We start from the raw sequence: 16,487 nt of genomic DNA on the forward strand, positions 1-16,487 counted from the left end.
ATTCAGGTACATTCTTTAGTGTTGCTACAATGTTTTCATAATCTCCTTTGTCCACACTCTTCAGAAGTACAGCTGATGCTTCATCATCTTCTATCTTTTTGCTAATAGCTGCAGCTGTTGCTTAATGCTTTTATATTTTTTCAAGTGTGTGATTAAAGGTTCACTTTCCTTCATGTCCAATTTGTAGAATTGCATTAACAGATTTATCTTGGAATTTTTTGCTTGTGTACCAAATAATTTATTGAGTTCATCCCATGCATCTTTTGCCCACTGTATCCCTGTGATGTGATGAATGATTTCATCATTTAAACTGAGTGCAATAAGTCCCAATGCTTTTATATTCCTACTCTTCCACTCATTTTTCCCTCTCTCTGGGCATTCATCTCTCCCTTCAACTAATCCCCACAGATTTTTCCTCATCAGTAAATACATGGTTTTTGTCTGCCATGTATAAAACTGTTCCCCATTAAATTTGGCTATTTCCTATGTTGAACTCATGGTGATGTGAAGGGGGTCTTACCTCTTGATCCAATTTCAAGATTCAAGGGCAGTGTCTACCCTTTTACAACTCAATCTGGTGTTTAATAGATGATTACAACAATTTTATCAGCATAAAATCATCCATTAAATTAAGGGTAACCAATTTGTACGGGATGGTTGGAGTATCAAACCAACTCCGATTTGCAATCTCAAGCTTTAGGGATCTGTATTAGATACCTAATGGTTAATTTGAACCCTCAATTGCACCAAAATATAGTGATTAGCACTGATTAATCATTGATTAGTAAATTAATGCTCTGTTTTGTGTACAAAAAACAGAGTATGCGGGGAGTCCAAATTTGGTGCCTTTCACTTCAAATGAGCTCAAATGCTTTCAAAGGCATCAATAGCAATGAGTCTAGTAGAGGATTAAGCCAAGAAACATAAGATTTGACCAAATATTGAAAGCTTAATCTCTGTTTTACCAAAGTCACCTACAGATTTGATGAAGAGCTTGGATCTCATTGTAGACTTGATGAAACTCAATTCTGTCTTCACCAGCTTGTAGAGCATGCTTGAATACACCTTGGGCTAGGAGGAATTAGAAACATTTGAACTGAGCTTGAAGAAATCTTCAATTCCCTTCAGAAAAACGGCGCCCAGTAATTGAGCTCTTGCCGGCGTTGTGCGCTGAATTGGGCCACAAGATTTGAGTTGTGTGTAGCCCTATGAGTCTACTATAAGTACCTAAAAGGGCTTAGCCTAATGTTATGTGTGCAAGGAGAATGGAGTCCTCCCACTGGCTGGGGGTGAAGGGGGAAGTGAAAAGCTCACTAAAAATTTGATTTTTTGCTACTAATCCTAATTAATTAACTAATGGGCTCATAAACCTAATTGATTCTAGGCATGGCTTTGATACCATGTTGAAATTTAAGCATAATGATGAGCTATGGTGGATCAAACACTAGAATCAACATCATTAATAAAGTGATTAGTAAATGATTAAGATGTAATTAGTGAATAATTAGCAAATAGATTAATGTAGGCATGGATACTCAAAAACCAGCAAATTCTCATTAGGGCTATGCCTCAATTTATAGAGTTTACATCAAGCATCAAATCCCATGGATTTCTCCATGATTCACTCCCAGAATATCTCCACCTTTTGCCTGATTCTCTCCACCTCTTCTCTTTTCCCTGAATATCTCCTAGAATATCTCCACACTCCTACATTCTCTCATGCTACCCTTTATTCTCTCCTAGTAGATTCTTCTCACCTTTTCACAGGTTCTTTCACAATTACATCTTCTCTTTTACAGCCTCTAACCAAGAGCTTGTTCCCGCACACACCCTATTCACTTGTATTTTCAACACGTATAACATAAAAACACAAAATCTCAACAACTCACACAAAATTCAAGCTCCATGCACACTATTCTTCAAAGCAACTAAAATAGATGGTCACAAAACTCAAGCTCCATGTGTTGAAATTTGAGCAAAATGATGAGCTATGGTGGATCAAACACTAGAATCAACACGATTAACAAAGTGATTAAGAAATAATTAAGACGTAATTAGTAAATAATTAGCAAATAGATTAATGTAGGCATGGATACTCAAAAACCAGAAAATTCTCATTAGGGCTATGCCTCAATTTATAGAGTTTACATCAAGCATCAAATCCCATTGATTTCTCCATGATTCACTCCCAGAATATCTCCACCTCTTGCCTGATTCTCTCCACCTCTTCTCTTTTCCCTGAATATCTCCACACTCCTAAATTCCCTCATGCTACCCATTATTCTCTCCCAGTAGATTCTTCTAACCTTTTCACAGGTTCTTTCACAATTACATCTTCTCTTTTACAGCCTCTATCCAAAAGCTTGTTCCCGCACACACCCTATTCACTTGTATTTTCAACACCTCCCCTCAAGTGAATACTCCTAGTACACCTAGACCCTATACCAAGTTTGCCTCCCCTTACTTGGTAGTCCGCGACCAGTGTCTACTCCTCCCCTCAAGTTATCTCAGCACACCTGGACCCTATATCAAGTTTCTTTCTTACTTGACAGTCCGCGACCAGTGCCTCAAGTCCCTAAACTCCATAGTCCTTGACACTCTCTCTCTCTATGTGTCCAAGGCTACTATAAGTGCCCGCGACCTTGACTAAAGTGCTCACACATACATCTACCACGTGGCCTACATCATCGGTGGCTCAGAGGTGGTTTTACTTTATTGGGGCAGGTTACATTGGGTTGTGGGCACTCTCTCTCTCTCTCTCAGAGATTTTCACATGGCTCCTCACTCTTTGGAGCCTCACATCTCTTTTCTTCAGTCTTCTTCTCGTGGCAGCATCTCTCCACGCGTTCGTCTCTTCTTCCAGTCTTCTCGGGGCAGCTTCTCTTCTTGTGGCAGCTTCTCTTCTCGTGTCCATGTCTTCCTTCAGCTTTTCTTCTTGGTGTGGATCCTCTTCTTGGGAAGAGATATTCTTCTTCTTTCATGGTTGGGGCCATGAGCTCGTCCGTCAGGTCTTTTTGCTCCATGTGAGCAACATGTTTCAATGTTTTGCTGACAGTTCCTTTGGGCTTTTTATGTTTATTTTGTATCATTATGCAATGCAAACCCAAATTTATGCGGGAGGTCTTACCTCTTACCTTAATCTGGACAAGGGCAGTGTCTGTTCCCATTTTTACACTGATAAAATGTGCCCAATACATAATGCGTATAGCATTCATTCTCATGCACATTCCAAATGCAACTCTGGTTGTGAATAATCTTGAATTTGAGTGAGATTTACAGGCATTAACCAAGGGTTGAATGCAAAATGATGATTTTCACAAATTTATCAGCACAATTTTACCAGAAATTACATTAAATCAAGGGTAACCAATTTGCACGGGATGGTTGGAGTATCAAACCAACTCTGATTTGCAATTTGAAGTTATAGGGATCTGTATCAGATACCTAATGGTTAATTTGAACCCTCAATTGCACCAAAATACAGTGATTAGCACTGATTAATGCTCTATCACTGATTAATGGTTAATTTGAACCCTCAATTGCACCAAAATACAGTGATTAGCACTGATTAATGCTCTGTCACTGATTAGCAAATTAATGCTCTGTTTTGTGTGCAAAAAACAGAGTATGCGGGGAGTCCAGATCTGGTGCCTTCCACTTCAAATGAGCTCAAATGCTTTCAAAGGCATCAATAGCAATGAGTCTAGTAGAGGATTAAGCCAACAAACACAAGATTTGACCAAATATTGAAAGCTTAATCTCTGTTTTACCAAAGTCACCTGCAGATTTGCTGAAGAGCTTGGATCTCACTGTAGACTTGATGAAACTCAATTCTGTCTTCACCAGCTTGTAGAGCATGCTTGATTACCCCTTGGGCTAAGAGGAATTAGAGACCTTTGATCTGTGGAAGTAGAAATCACCAAATCATCTCAGAAAAACGTAGCTTTTTAATCAGCAAAAATCGAGAGCTTCCGTGGGCGGTTTGCGCTTTTGATTCGATGGGCTGGAGCTCCTATGGGTTAGCTAGCTTGTGTTAGAAGCTTATGCCCTAATTCTATGTGTGCAAGGTGCTAGAGATCCTCCACTGGCTGGGGGTGAAGGGGAGAAGTGAAAACTCACTAAAAAATTGATTTTTTGCTAATTATCTACTAATCTTAATTAATTAACTAATGGGCTCATAAATCTAATTGATTCTAGGCATGGCTCTGATACCATGTTGAAATTTGAGCAAAATGATGAGCTATGGTGGATCAAACACTAGAATCAACATGATTAACAAAGTGATTAAGAAATAATTAAGACGTAATTAGTGAATAATTAGCAAATAGATTAATGTAGGCATGGATACTCAAAAACCAGCAAATTCTCATTAGGGCTATGCCTCAATTTATAGAGTTTACATCAAGCATCAAATCCCATTGATTTCTCCATGATTCACTCCCAGAATATCTCCACCTCTTGCCTGATTCTCTCCACCTCTTCTCTTTTCCCTGAATATCTCCCAGAATATCTCCACACTCCTAAATTCCCTCATGCTACCCATTATTCTCTCCCAGTAGATTCTTCTCACCTTTTCACAGGTTCTTTCACAATTACATCTTCTCTTTTACAGCCTCTATCCAAGAGCTTGTTCCCGCACACACCCTATTCACTTGTATTTTCAACACCATGCACACTATTCTTCAAAGAAACTAAAATAGATGGTCTCAACATCCCTGAGTCTTGGGTTCACAAAAATGAAAAGATAACACAAAGATCTACGAGGTCCTCCACAAATTGATCTTCGCAACTTCTCTTCACATCAAGATCACCATCCATGACTTCAAGCTTCAACAAAATCAACACTTAGATGATGCTTAGCAGTTTCAGTTGAATAGGTCTGCAATGAATCAAGTATCTAACAATGGTCCTACTACATAGAAGTCCACCAAGGGCATTCCTCTTTCCAAATCCTCTAATTTTCAGGCCTCCCCTTGCTCTGATTCAATCAAATCCCCTCATGCTGTTCTTCTCCTATTCTCTACAACTTGAAAAAGCATAGGTACTCTAGCCTACGTCGTCGGCAAAAACACACTTGCAAGAGACCCCCTCCACTGCATTCTTTTACTCTAGTGGTCTCTCATGCCCACCCCATTTGTCTCTTATCCTTAAAAATCATCCCCCCTCATCTTTATTGTGTCGTCGTTGCCTTCGCCTTCTTTGAGATCCTGCTATCGCCGCCCATCTCCCTATGTTGTGCCAGACTATTTATATTCTTGTTTTGTGCACATGGGCTTTATCCATTTGGTTGCAACGTGCCTTTGGCTAGCTTGGATTCACACTATGCTATCATTTTCACACTTCCCAAATCTATACATTGTGCCTAGGGGGGGTTCATTTTTCTCCTCACATATAGCCAACCCCCTCTGTATGAAACATTCATGTGTTTCATATCACTCTTTTTGCTCCAAACTACATTCTTTTACATATCATTCTATATAGATTTATCTATAACATAAACATCATGATCTAGCTATGCATCATCCCCTTGGATCAAAAGGATACAAGGCCACCATCCATAGCCATCCAGTTGACCTGATCCAACCACTTGGATCAAAAAAATGCACTTTCTCTTCTACAAACCTCATGGTTTTTCTTCTAACAAATGGTTGGGTTATCCACACATTCTTTCTGCCCAACCTCCTTTCAAACCCTTGATCCCTTTCAATTCTAAGCACTTCATCTAACTTAGAACACTTTACAACCCTTTATACTTCCACCAAACCTACACACACATTTACATTCTCCTTATCATCAAACCAAGCTCTTGACACTTCCTGAGCGCTATCTTCTAGACAACCCAAGTCAACAACCCATAACATCTCTTGGTTAGCATTCTGCAGCTCTTGGTCAACATCCATCACCTCTTTACTCCACAGTTTACTCACCGCATCTAAAAACTCAGCTTCATTGACACACATTCTAATAACCTCAGGGGCATCAACCTACTTACCATCACTTTGATCCACAAATTCATTAAACAAAACATAAACACCTTCCAAGGTATCATCCAAAAGAGCGTCATTATCCACACGCAAGTATTTGCACAGCTATGCCAACATCATCAACACATGTATCATCAAAGAAAGGCAATGTTGATAGAACCTTTACTTCACACTCTATTTCATCACCAAAAAATCCCACAGACTCTTCATGGCATCTCCTTGAAGACTCTCCCTGGACTCTCCCAACATTGAGAAATCCTCCATTGTTTTGTTTGCATCTATTAGCTCCAGATTTGGGTCTATGTCTATACAACCTGCATTCTCTCTCACCTCACAAACACTCTACTCCATGGCCTTTGCATCCTTAGACTCAACACTCTCATAGTGATCCACAACAAATATACTTTTCTCAGTAGGACACACATTAAATAAATCAAATTCATCCCTTATTTTCAAGCCACCGATATGAATTCAAATTCAAAAAGAATATTTGGGATATAATAAATTCATTTTCTTCAACACGGTAATGCTTTGACATATCATACTTTTTATTTGCATTTAAAAAGTGTTTTCCCTTAAACAGGATTGCAAACCATTATGCTACATGTCCTTTTGTTATATATGTACAACCAATGAGAGGTTGCAAGATGAGGGTACTCACTTTCGTTCACTCTCTCTAAAATTGGGACATCCATGCATCTCGGGCGGAGTACCTCGATCGTGATAGTGTCGTGAATTAAAACACGACACATGCCTCCTGAGCCTAAATCGACATATCTCGATCGAGATGACACGTGCCTCCCGAGCCTAAATCGACATATCTCGATCGAGATGCTAACTAATGCCACGCTAGCAGGTCCGGGTTTCTAGGCATCATCCATGTCACCATTACATGTCACCGCCACCACAATATCTCGATCGAGATATCTATGCCACTCGGATCCACATCACAGCCACGCTGTATCCCCCTAGGCGTATTTGACTAGCACATCTCCATCGTCCACGTATCTCGAACGAGAAATTAACATCAAATCGCGACCATTCATTGTTCGAGGTAATGGGATACAATCTCCACCGTCCCCATATCTCGATCGAGATACTGAGATCAAATCTCCACCGTCCAAATAACTCGTTCGAGATACTGAGATCAAATCTCCACCGTCCAAATATCTCGTTCGAGATATGTAGATGCAATATCCACCGTCCAAATATCTCTTTCGAGATACGTAAACGCAATCTCTACCGTCCATTCAGGTACGTTGGAAGATGCGATCTCAGCCGTTTAAATATCTCGATCGAGGTATATAATGAATCTTGACCGTCGACATACCTTGGTCGTGGTAATAACTTTAAATCGTAGCCGTCCATGTACCTCGAACGAGATAGTAATACCAAATCTCAGCCGTCGATCCTTCACCAACCCTAAAATTAAGTGTGTATCTTGGCCGTACGTTGCACTAACCCTAATATCCAAAGCGTTAATCTTGCAAACCCTAAATTGCATGATTTTACCGAACCTCGATCGAGGTTATAAAACCAAAAATTTTTTTTTTTGCCTTATTTGTCACAAGTCGTTTTCACTCTTCTTGCTCTCTTGATTTGGATTAGCATTAGTGAGCCCATTAGCATTGTTTTATAGCTTCATTAGTGCTACTTAGCACTAAGCATTAGATCCTTTACATTAGACCCTTCACATTGGACCCTTCACATTGGACCTTTGTGTTTGGCTTAGGTTTTAGCATGGAGGGCCACGAGGAGGGCCGTTCATCTATTGCGGACCTCATCGCGGAGATAGACCGTGAGTTAGCGGCTATCCGTAGGAGTGCTAGAGACACACCGTCTACATTACATATCGTGGCAGACTTGGAGGCGATTCTTTCGTCCCTTCGTAGCCTTCACGATATTGTTTATGTAGATGAGTGGATAACCCACCATCGCACTGCTCCTGTGTCACATGGCCTGACATATCGTCAGGTCTGTGATCTTGCTCTGATTAGGGGCGGGCAAGCCCCTTACTATTTTGCGGTGTTCGCATCCTCGTATGGCGGCACATATCTATAGTTGATATGTTGCCGCATATGGGAGGATGCGGAACAACCGCCAGATTCCCATATGCTTCGCAAAGCAATTATATGCGGAGTTTGTCTTAGGGGAGGAGGTGGATTACACCAGCCATCGGCCGGGTGGTGGTGCTGGCTGAGGCCGTCTCCAGGACCAGGGTAGGCGGCCTCCACCCGCCCTTCGTGTAGCACCTACTACAGATCCTTCATTTGTACCATTGTCGACAGTAGAGGCACTTGGCACCCAGGTCGGCATCGACGTATACGGAGTACCACGGAGAGCATCCAGCACGAGGTGCGCCTGTTCTCACGATCTATACCGACGACAGATATCGAGGTATTTACATATATATTACTTCTTAAGTTTTTTTAGTCATTTATTTACATGTTTATATGTACTTTTCTATATATTTACATGAGCGGCATGGTTGATTGTGTCATATAGGGTCCCACACCTACCACTGAGAGACTCACTCAGGAGTTGGTAGAGGCGAGAGCAGAGATTGACCGCCTCAGAGCTGCATTACAGACGGCAGAGGCAGCTACTGCAAAGTCACAGCATCTGAGAGAGTCCGACATCCAGCAGGTAGGTTTCTCTTGCACGTAAAAGAGTTATAATTAAGGTCCTAAGTTATAAATTTCTTTAAGTAATACCTAATGAGAGACTAATGAATTATTTTAATGCTTTACTTTTTTGTGTAGGCTCGGACCGAGGTAGAGAGCTCTAGAGCTGAGGCACAGCATCATCAGATTATGGAGCGGGTTGTCCAGCATAGGGCAGAGCAGTTGATGCTGCATGTTCGAGAGTTTCGCAGATCCTCGGACGTGACAGTGCCATACCTACCTTTATATCCACGGCCTGTCATCACAGAGGTTTTTCGACGACCTCTCCCGTAGGATGCACCACCCTTCCTACGTGATGCGTGCTGCACTTTATGCATCGAGGACATTGATAGTACTGGCGGATATGCCCTGGGATGTGGACATTTTTTCCATTTGTCTTGCATCACCCAGGAGCTAGTACGTTTCTCGGCATGCCCCTCCTGCCGTGCACGCGTCGACCTAGCGACATATAGAGTTCTGGGCATCGATGATCTTCACCCAGGCCTCGTTCGAGTAGATGCTAGGACAGGCAGGCCTATTGATTTTACATCAGCTATTGACTTGGGATTCGACGCCTTCGACGATAGAGATCAGGAGCCTGAGGTGCCTCCAGAGATTGAGTGGAGCTCACATGAGTTTGATGCATACCAGAGAGTCCTACATGAGAGCCAGATCACAGCATATGAGCGCGTGGGTGGTGCTGGTCCTAGTGGCACCTCGGGTGATGGTGCTAGCAGCAGTGCTGCTTCTCATGAGCAGCGTGTCCTTACAGCAGAGGAGCTTACACGAGCAGAGTGGCAGACACGTACTCTTGCAGATTATAGATTTTGGGTTTACAGACAGAGACGTCTTGCATTAGCACGACATAGAGAGAGAGGGGGCTATAGCAGCTTTTGGGACTCGTGAGCTCCCGAGTACACTGGCACCAGCTCACGATCCTGCCTTTGAGGCAGATCTCCCCGCAGACATTCGACGACCCCCGCAGCCGGCACAGCCTCCTCGACGTGCACAGCAGCCTCGACGCGCACGTCGACCGGCAGTTAGAGATGACGATTTTGATTGGGTTGCCGTTGATAGTGACTAAACTCAGACTAGCTGGGTTAGCTCACTTACATTGTACTTAGATTTTTGGACAATGACTAACCTCAGAGTAGCTGGGGTAGCTCATTTTCGTTCTGATGTACTTATTTGATGTTTATATCATTATGAGTTTTTTCATTATTGAGTATCATTACATTTTAGTTGATGTTCTTGATTTTATTATTCTTTTTAACACTTTGGCTATCATATTGTTTGTTGAAAATCTCCATGCCATCGTACCCAAACATGCTCCGATGGGGATCAAACTTTGCAAGCATGGGGGGGACCCACCCCCACATGCTTGCAAAGTTTGGTCATAATCAGAGCATGTTTGGATTGGTAATTAGCGCCCAGTGTGGGTTTTTGAAGTCTCTTGGTGCTTAAGAGGCCAAGGAAAATCCGGGCCTTCCCCATACCATCGTACCCAAACATGCTCCGATGGGGACCAAACTTTGCAAGCATGGGGGGGGAGACCCACCCCCACATGCTTGCAAAGTCTGGTCCCCATCGGAGCATGTTTGGATTGGAAATTAGCGCTCAGTCCGGATTTTTGAAGTCTCTTGGTGCTTAAGAGGCCATGGAGAATCCGGGCCTTCCCCATACCATCGTACCCAAACATGCTCTGATGGGGACCAAACTTTGCAAGCATGTGGGGGTGGGTCCCCCCCACATGCTTGCAAAGTTTGGTCCCCATCGAAGCATGTCTGGATTGGTAATTCGCGCCCAGTCTGGATTTTTGAAGTCTCTTGGTGCTAAAGAGGCCAAGGAAAATCCAGGCCTTCCCCATACCATCGTACCCAAACATGCTCCGATGGGGACCAAACTTTGCAAGCATGGGGGGGGACCCACCCCCACATGCTTGCAAAGTTTGGTCCCCATCAGAGCATGTTTGGATTGATAATTAGCGCCCAGTGTGGGTTTTTGAAGTCTCTTGGTGCTTAAGAGGCCATGGAAAATTCGGGCCTTCCCCATACCATCGTACCCAAACATGCTCCGGACCAAACTTTGCAAGCATGTGGGGGTGGGTCCCCCCCATATGCCTGCAAAGTTTGGTCCCCATAGGAGCATGTTTGGATTGGTAATTAGCGCCCAGTCCAGATTTTTGAAGTCTCTTGGTGCTTAAGAGGCCGGGCCTTCCCCATACCATCGTACCCAAACATGCTCCTATGGGGACCAAACTTTGCAAGCATGGGGGGGGGACCCACCCCCACATGCTTGCAAAGTTTGGTCACAATCAGAGCATGTTTGGAATGGTAATTAGCGCCCAGTGCGGGTTTTTGAAGTCTCTTGGTGCTCAAGAGGCCATGGAAAATTTGGGCCTTCCCCATACCATCATACCCAAACATGCTCCGATGGGGACCAAACTTTGCAAGCATGTGGGTCTCCCCCACATGCTTGCAAAGTTTGGTCCCCATCGGAGCATGTTTGGATTGGTAATTAGCGCCCAGTCTGGATTTTTAAAGTCTCTTGGTGCTTAAGAGGCCAAGATAGATATATATCTCCGGCAAGACAAGGCCGGCAATCACTTCAACTTGGGGGCTTGAACACACCTCTGGCAACGGAGTATGGAATGGCTGTCAGCAACACGAACATATCCAGCAAAACAGCCCAACAGTGAGCTACAAATCAGCCCTCAATCCTCTTCAAACCTTAGTCTTCAAACTTTCAAAACGGGCCACAACCGATGCCCCTAAATCCCCGACTAATGCCAGGTTTTCTTCCCAAGAGAGGCCTGCACAGGATCGGCCTCCTTCAAGCTTTGAAAACAATACCCTGTTCACCTGAAAGTTGCTTGCACACTACCACACAATTTCCACCAGCTCTCGACTTCCAAAGATTAAGCACCACAGTCCAATGGCCACAAGAGCAGCACAAACACTATCGATATATAAGCCGAAAGTCAATAGTACTAATACACCTTTCACCTCAATGATTCTTGTTGCCCAATATGCCTCCTTTCTCTGGTCTGCAGCAGCGTATTCTTCTCAAGGAAGATTCTGATAGAGTTTCCCCTTGATACTCAGCTCTGCAAACCACCGCAACAACCCCTATATGCTTGGCAACAAACCTCAAACTCACCTTGGAAGATTCTGATAGAGTTTCCCCTTGATACTCAGCTCTGCAAACCACCGCAACAACCCCTATATGCTTGGTAACAAACCTCAAACTCACCTTGGAAATGTTTTCTACATCACAATAAATATAGCCTGCTCTCAGCTTTACAAGGCAATGAATCTCAATAGCCCAATTACCACCCAAACAACACCACAGTACACCAACAACAAACTAAAAACTCAACAATAGAGTACTGTCACCTTACACTCATCAATGGCCAAGAGGCCTTTGCTTTCTCTCTCAGTGGTCTGCAGCTTGATTTTTGAAGCACCTAGGCTGCAGTTCCCCGTAACGGTCCCCATATACCTCACCTTAAAGTCGTTGGCTCTGCCAACTAAACCCACGCCACAAGCCTCCAGTAGCAGCCCCCAACGGGTCGTCCTCTTCTCTGGTTCTTGACTCTAGAATCTTCGAAAGCCGCTTCCCTTTGCGATGGAGATACAGTACTTCGACCAGCCCTTTGTTGCTTCCCACGGCCTCCTACAGCGAATTCCGCATGCCTCTGCCCGCCGCCGTCAGCTCCTCGGGCATTGGTAGCAGCTCCACAATCTCTCCTCTACGTTCACAGCTTCAGCACCTTTCCTCAATTCGAAAGAAATTGAACAGGCGCCACCTCCTACTTAATTTGTGCCTGAGTCACACCACCGGCGGAGGCAAGAGTGGGAGGTGTGGCATTGGTAGGTGTAACAAGCCAATCCCAGAGATCCAGGCCACGCGAGGCCGATTTCACGTTCACCTTCCACAAACTATAGTTGGAACCATCCAACTTTGCAGACTTAGAGAACATATGAAGTGTAGTCGGGACAGCCATCACAAGAGCTTGGGCTCAATCTCAGAAGAATGTACAATCTTGGAAGGAGTGTCCACCACCACAGGTACCAGAAGCCACCAATCCTCAACTTAGAACACTAAAAATTGCCAGAGCCACCTGTCGAGCGGGAAGAAAACGCAGCAAGGTAGATGTTGCAGCCCTAAAAAGAAGCAACTCACAGGTGAAGAAGGGAATCTCAGAGATCAAACTAGTGAGGGAAGACCTAAATCTACAGCGGAGAGGTGCTTAAATCAACAGCAGAACCAAGAAGAAAACGCAGATTTGAAGGTGCTTAAAACTGAGGTAAATCTGGGGCAAAAAGTTAACGCTGAATGGGGCAGCAGATTAACGGTGAACCAAGAGCGATGACACCATGAATGAGTGCACAGAGCGGAAGCAAACAAGCACTAGAGTATGCAGAGCAGTGAGTGCGAGAGAGAGAGTGCGAGAGAGAGAGAGAGAGAGAGAGAGAGAGAGAGAGAGAGATGTGGAGCAACTATGCTGAATATATTGAAATGATACAGTCCCAAAGCAAGAGACAAAAAGAGTCTCATAAGTGAGGGAGCAAAAGGAAAGACTAGACTATGAGAGAAGTGGGAGGCCAGCCCACCTATTTATAGGTAAGCGAGGCTGGCCGACTGGACATGAGAACCTGGCCGACTGGACATAGGTAGGCTGGCCAACTGGGAAAAAGGTACCCGACATAAGAAAAATCCCAAAAAATGTACAAAATTAGGGTGGCCAGCAGCCCACAACCAAGGGCCATGAAAAGGCATAAAGAGGGATACCAAATATGAGCATAAGCAGGGGATGAATGTGCTAACATGGTGACGTCGCCACGATATTGATAAACTGGTTTTTTCTCGTATTCTAGAGTCATGAGGCTCTCACCTTTCTGGAGTCATGAGGCCAGGGTCTCTCTCTCTCTCTTTCTCTCTCTCTCTCTCTCTTCCTCCTTTATACACCCACGGCCTACGTCGATGCGCACACCAGGAGATGAAGATTCCAGTTGCCGCGCAAGCCGTCAGGTCTAACTACCGGATGATCCAGCACCTGCAGCAGGTGGAGGAGAGGCGTAGAGCCGGACAGAGCTTCCAGAGCCGGTTGTTTGCTCTTAAGGCACGAATGGAAAGTGCAAGTGGAGACGTACCTCTATTTAATGATAAGACGTGTTTCATTTCTGCAAAATATATATTAATCTGTCTACAATAAACTTGTTCAAATTCAAATTGTGAGGAGGTTGCTCAAATTTGTGCGTGAGAGAAGGAAAGGAGTCCTCTTCTAAAATTTCAAGTTTTAGATATATTTTGAAAAATTTATAGAGAAATGCCTTCTCAATTTGGTCAATTTCCTCTTCAACTTACAATGAGGGTTTTAAATTCGGCTCAAGAAAAAGTATTTCTCAAACTATGTTTGGACAGGTAGTATGGTTACTTCAACATAAATGGTTGTTAATTGCAATCTCCCAAATTCTTTCTTTTGTTTGTTCTCCTCTCATATAATTCAAGGCTATTAATGCATTGATTTGATTTCTCATCTAAAGGAGTGTAAAATAATACGACTGGAGAAGGCTCATGGCCAAAACCAACATTTACTCTAGCCTTAGAGGAGTTTCATGTACATGGTTCTTGGAATGATCTCTTTAAGTTCTATTTTCTTTTCTTCATGACTATTCAATTGCTTGTAGTGTGGCTTCTCTCTATCATGAACTGCATGAATAGGTTTAAAGGACCTGTGATGTGATGAACTACTGCATGAATAGGTTTAAAGGACCTGTGATGAAGTGTCTTTACGTACCAGGTTGTTTGTTGGCTAATGTGATTAAGCTACTAGCTTCTTCAATGCGCAACAATGATTGGATAAATATGTGCTCCATGTTGCACATTTTTGTTATTAAAACTTGTGCAAGGATGCTTTTTTTATCAAGGATATTTTGCATGTTCTTTAAACATGCTCTTATATTTTCTTTCATATATATGTTATGCCCTTTTCTTTTTTTCTTCTTTTAAAAAAAATCCAACAATTGATGGATGTGAAATATTTGGGAGTCTTCATATTTCCAAAACATGTTGTTTCATTGTTGTTTTTTAACCCACTCCTAACCTTGCAAGGTGGTGTTCCGTGTAATGAGTAATGGTGGCATCAAGGTGTGCTCCGTATAGGGGAGAGCTAGCAACATTCTAGTTTAGGAGAGATAAACATTGCTAAAAGAGACTTGTCAAGCATGTCAGTGTGTGCCTAACCACACTATTGAGCTTGAAAGAAGTCCGCGCACAAACGTAACCTCACGGGCTAAAATTGGTCAATCTTTCTGTTTGGGACATCATAGCATAGCGGAGGCTACACTCCAACCCACACACTTTGTCAATCCGTGAGTGCAACCCGATTAGTGCATAGAGGCTATCCCAAATGGAAGAAGATTAGTTAACCACACACTAATGACTTCTAGTCCTACTCAATCCTTCTTCATCACTCAAGCAATCAATCTTACATAATCAAAGCATCAAGATTAGGCTACACTTAAGCATAAAAATACAACTTATGCAAAGAATCTAACATGCAAAGAGCTATCACACAAGCCTCAACTACACATCATTTCATGCACAAATCAGATTTTAGCATCAAAACATCATTAAGAAATCTAGATTAGCAAGTGTGTAGACCATAACCTCATATCATTGAAAATGTAGAGAATAGAGAGTACAAGATTGAAGCATGAATGGAGATGGAGAGCCTTGGGAGAGCACATGAGAAGGAGCTATGGAGCAAGCTCTCTCTATGAGCCTCTCAACCAAATGACCAAAGAGTCCTCCCTAGCTCTCAAATGGGCCACCTTTTATACAAAAACTCTAGAACTCCCAAAAGTTCCCATGTGGGATTATTGTCAAGCCCTCTCCCACATTCATCTACAACTTGGAACTCTTTTCAAGAGCCCTAAGTGTCTTTTTTGTTGCATCCTTGTATTGATCTTCCTTCGTCATGCAACACTCCCCCCTTCCTATTTTGCGCACGTCCTCGAGCGCGGTAGTAGCAAGAGCTGCAACAAAAAAACAATGGGTACAAGTAAAGTCTTTTTTTTAAAAAAAAAAAGAAAAGAAAAGAAAAGAAAAGAAAAACCAGCAATGATAATTTCACACGTGAGCATACAAGTGCAAGGCTGATTAAAGTTTTAATGAGTACTAAAATCGGTGAGTAAGGACTAGCCAAAGTGAGACTTAAGTGGTAGATAGTGCTATGCAAAGGCAAGTGTGCTTTGTACACCGTCGGTTATGATCTCAGTCTCAATGTCCTACAAGTATTTAAGTTATTCCTAAGTGGCAAACCTACTCCTAAATATGAGCAAAGGTGATTGGAACTCTCTCTTTTTTTTTTCCTTTTTTTTTCTTTTTTTTGATGTGTGTGTAGAAGGTGATAAAGATTAAGGTTCCATCCCAAAGAGACCCAAGCAATGGCCAAGAGACCTCCGCCAAGAGAATCTAAAGACCGCTAAGTATCTCAAGGGCGACAGACCCTTTTTCTTTCTTTTATGACCTAAGGAGTACCCCATGAAGATGAGGGCATCGGTCTCGAGGGCCCATAGTGTACCCCAGAGTCCTACCAACATCTATCAAGGCGATAGATTCCTCAAAGGACTTTTTCTGAAGCTTTTAGACATCAGTGTTCACCCCATGGAAACCAAGGCATCGGCCCCAAGGTGCTAAGACAACCCCAGGTCCTACCCAGCATTCCACATGGCTGTAGACACATCATGTCTCAATTTACTTTGTATATAGATATATATATATATTTTATGGTATATTTTTATAAATTTTTTTATTAATCCTAGCACCTAGC

The sequence above is a fragment of the Cibotium barometz genome, chromosome 37 (assembly GCF_041138505.1).
Source record: "Cibotium barometz isolate CiBa-2024 chromosome 37, ASM4113850v1, whole genome shotgun sequence".
Lineage (NCBI taxonomy): Eukaryota > Viridiplantae > Streptophyta > Polypodiopsida > Cyatheales > Cibotiaceae > Cibotium > Cibotium barometz.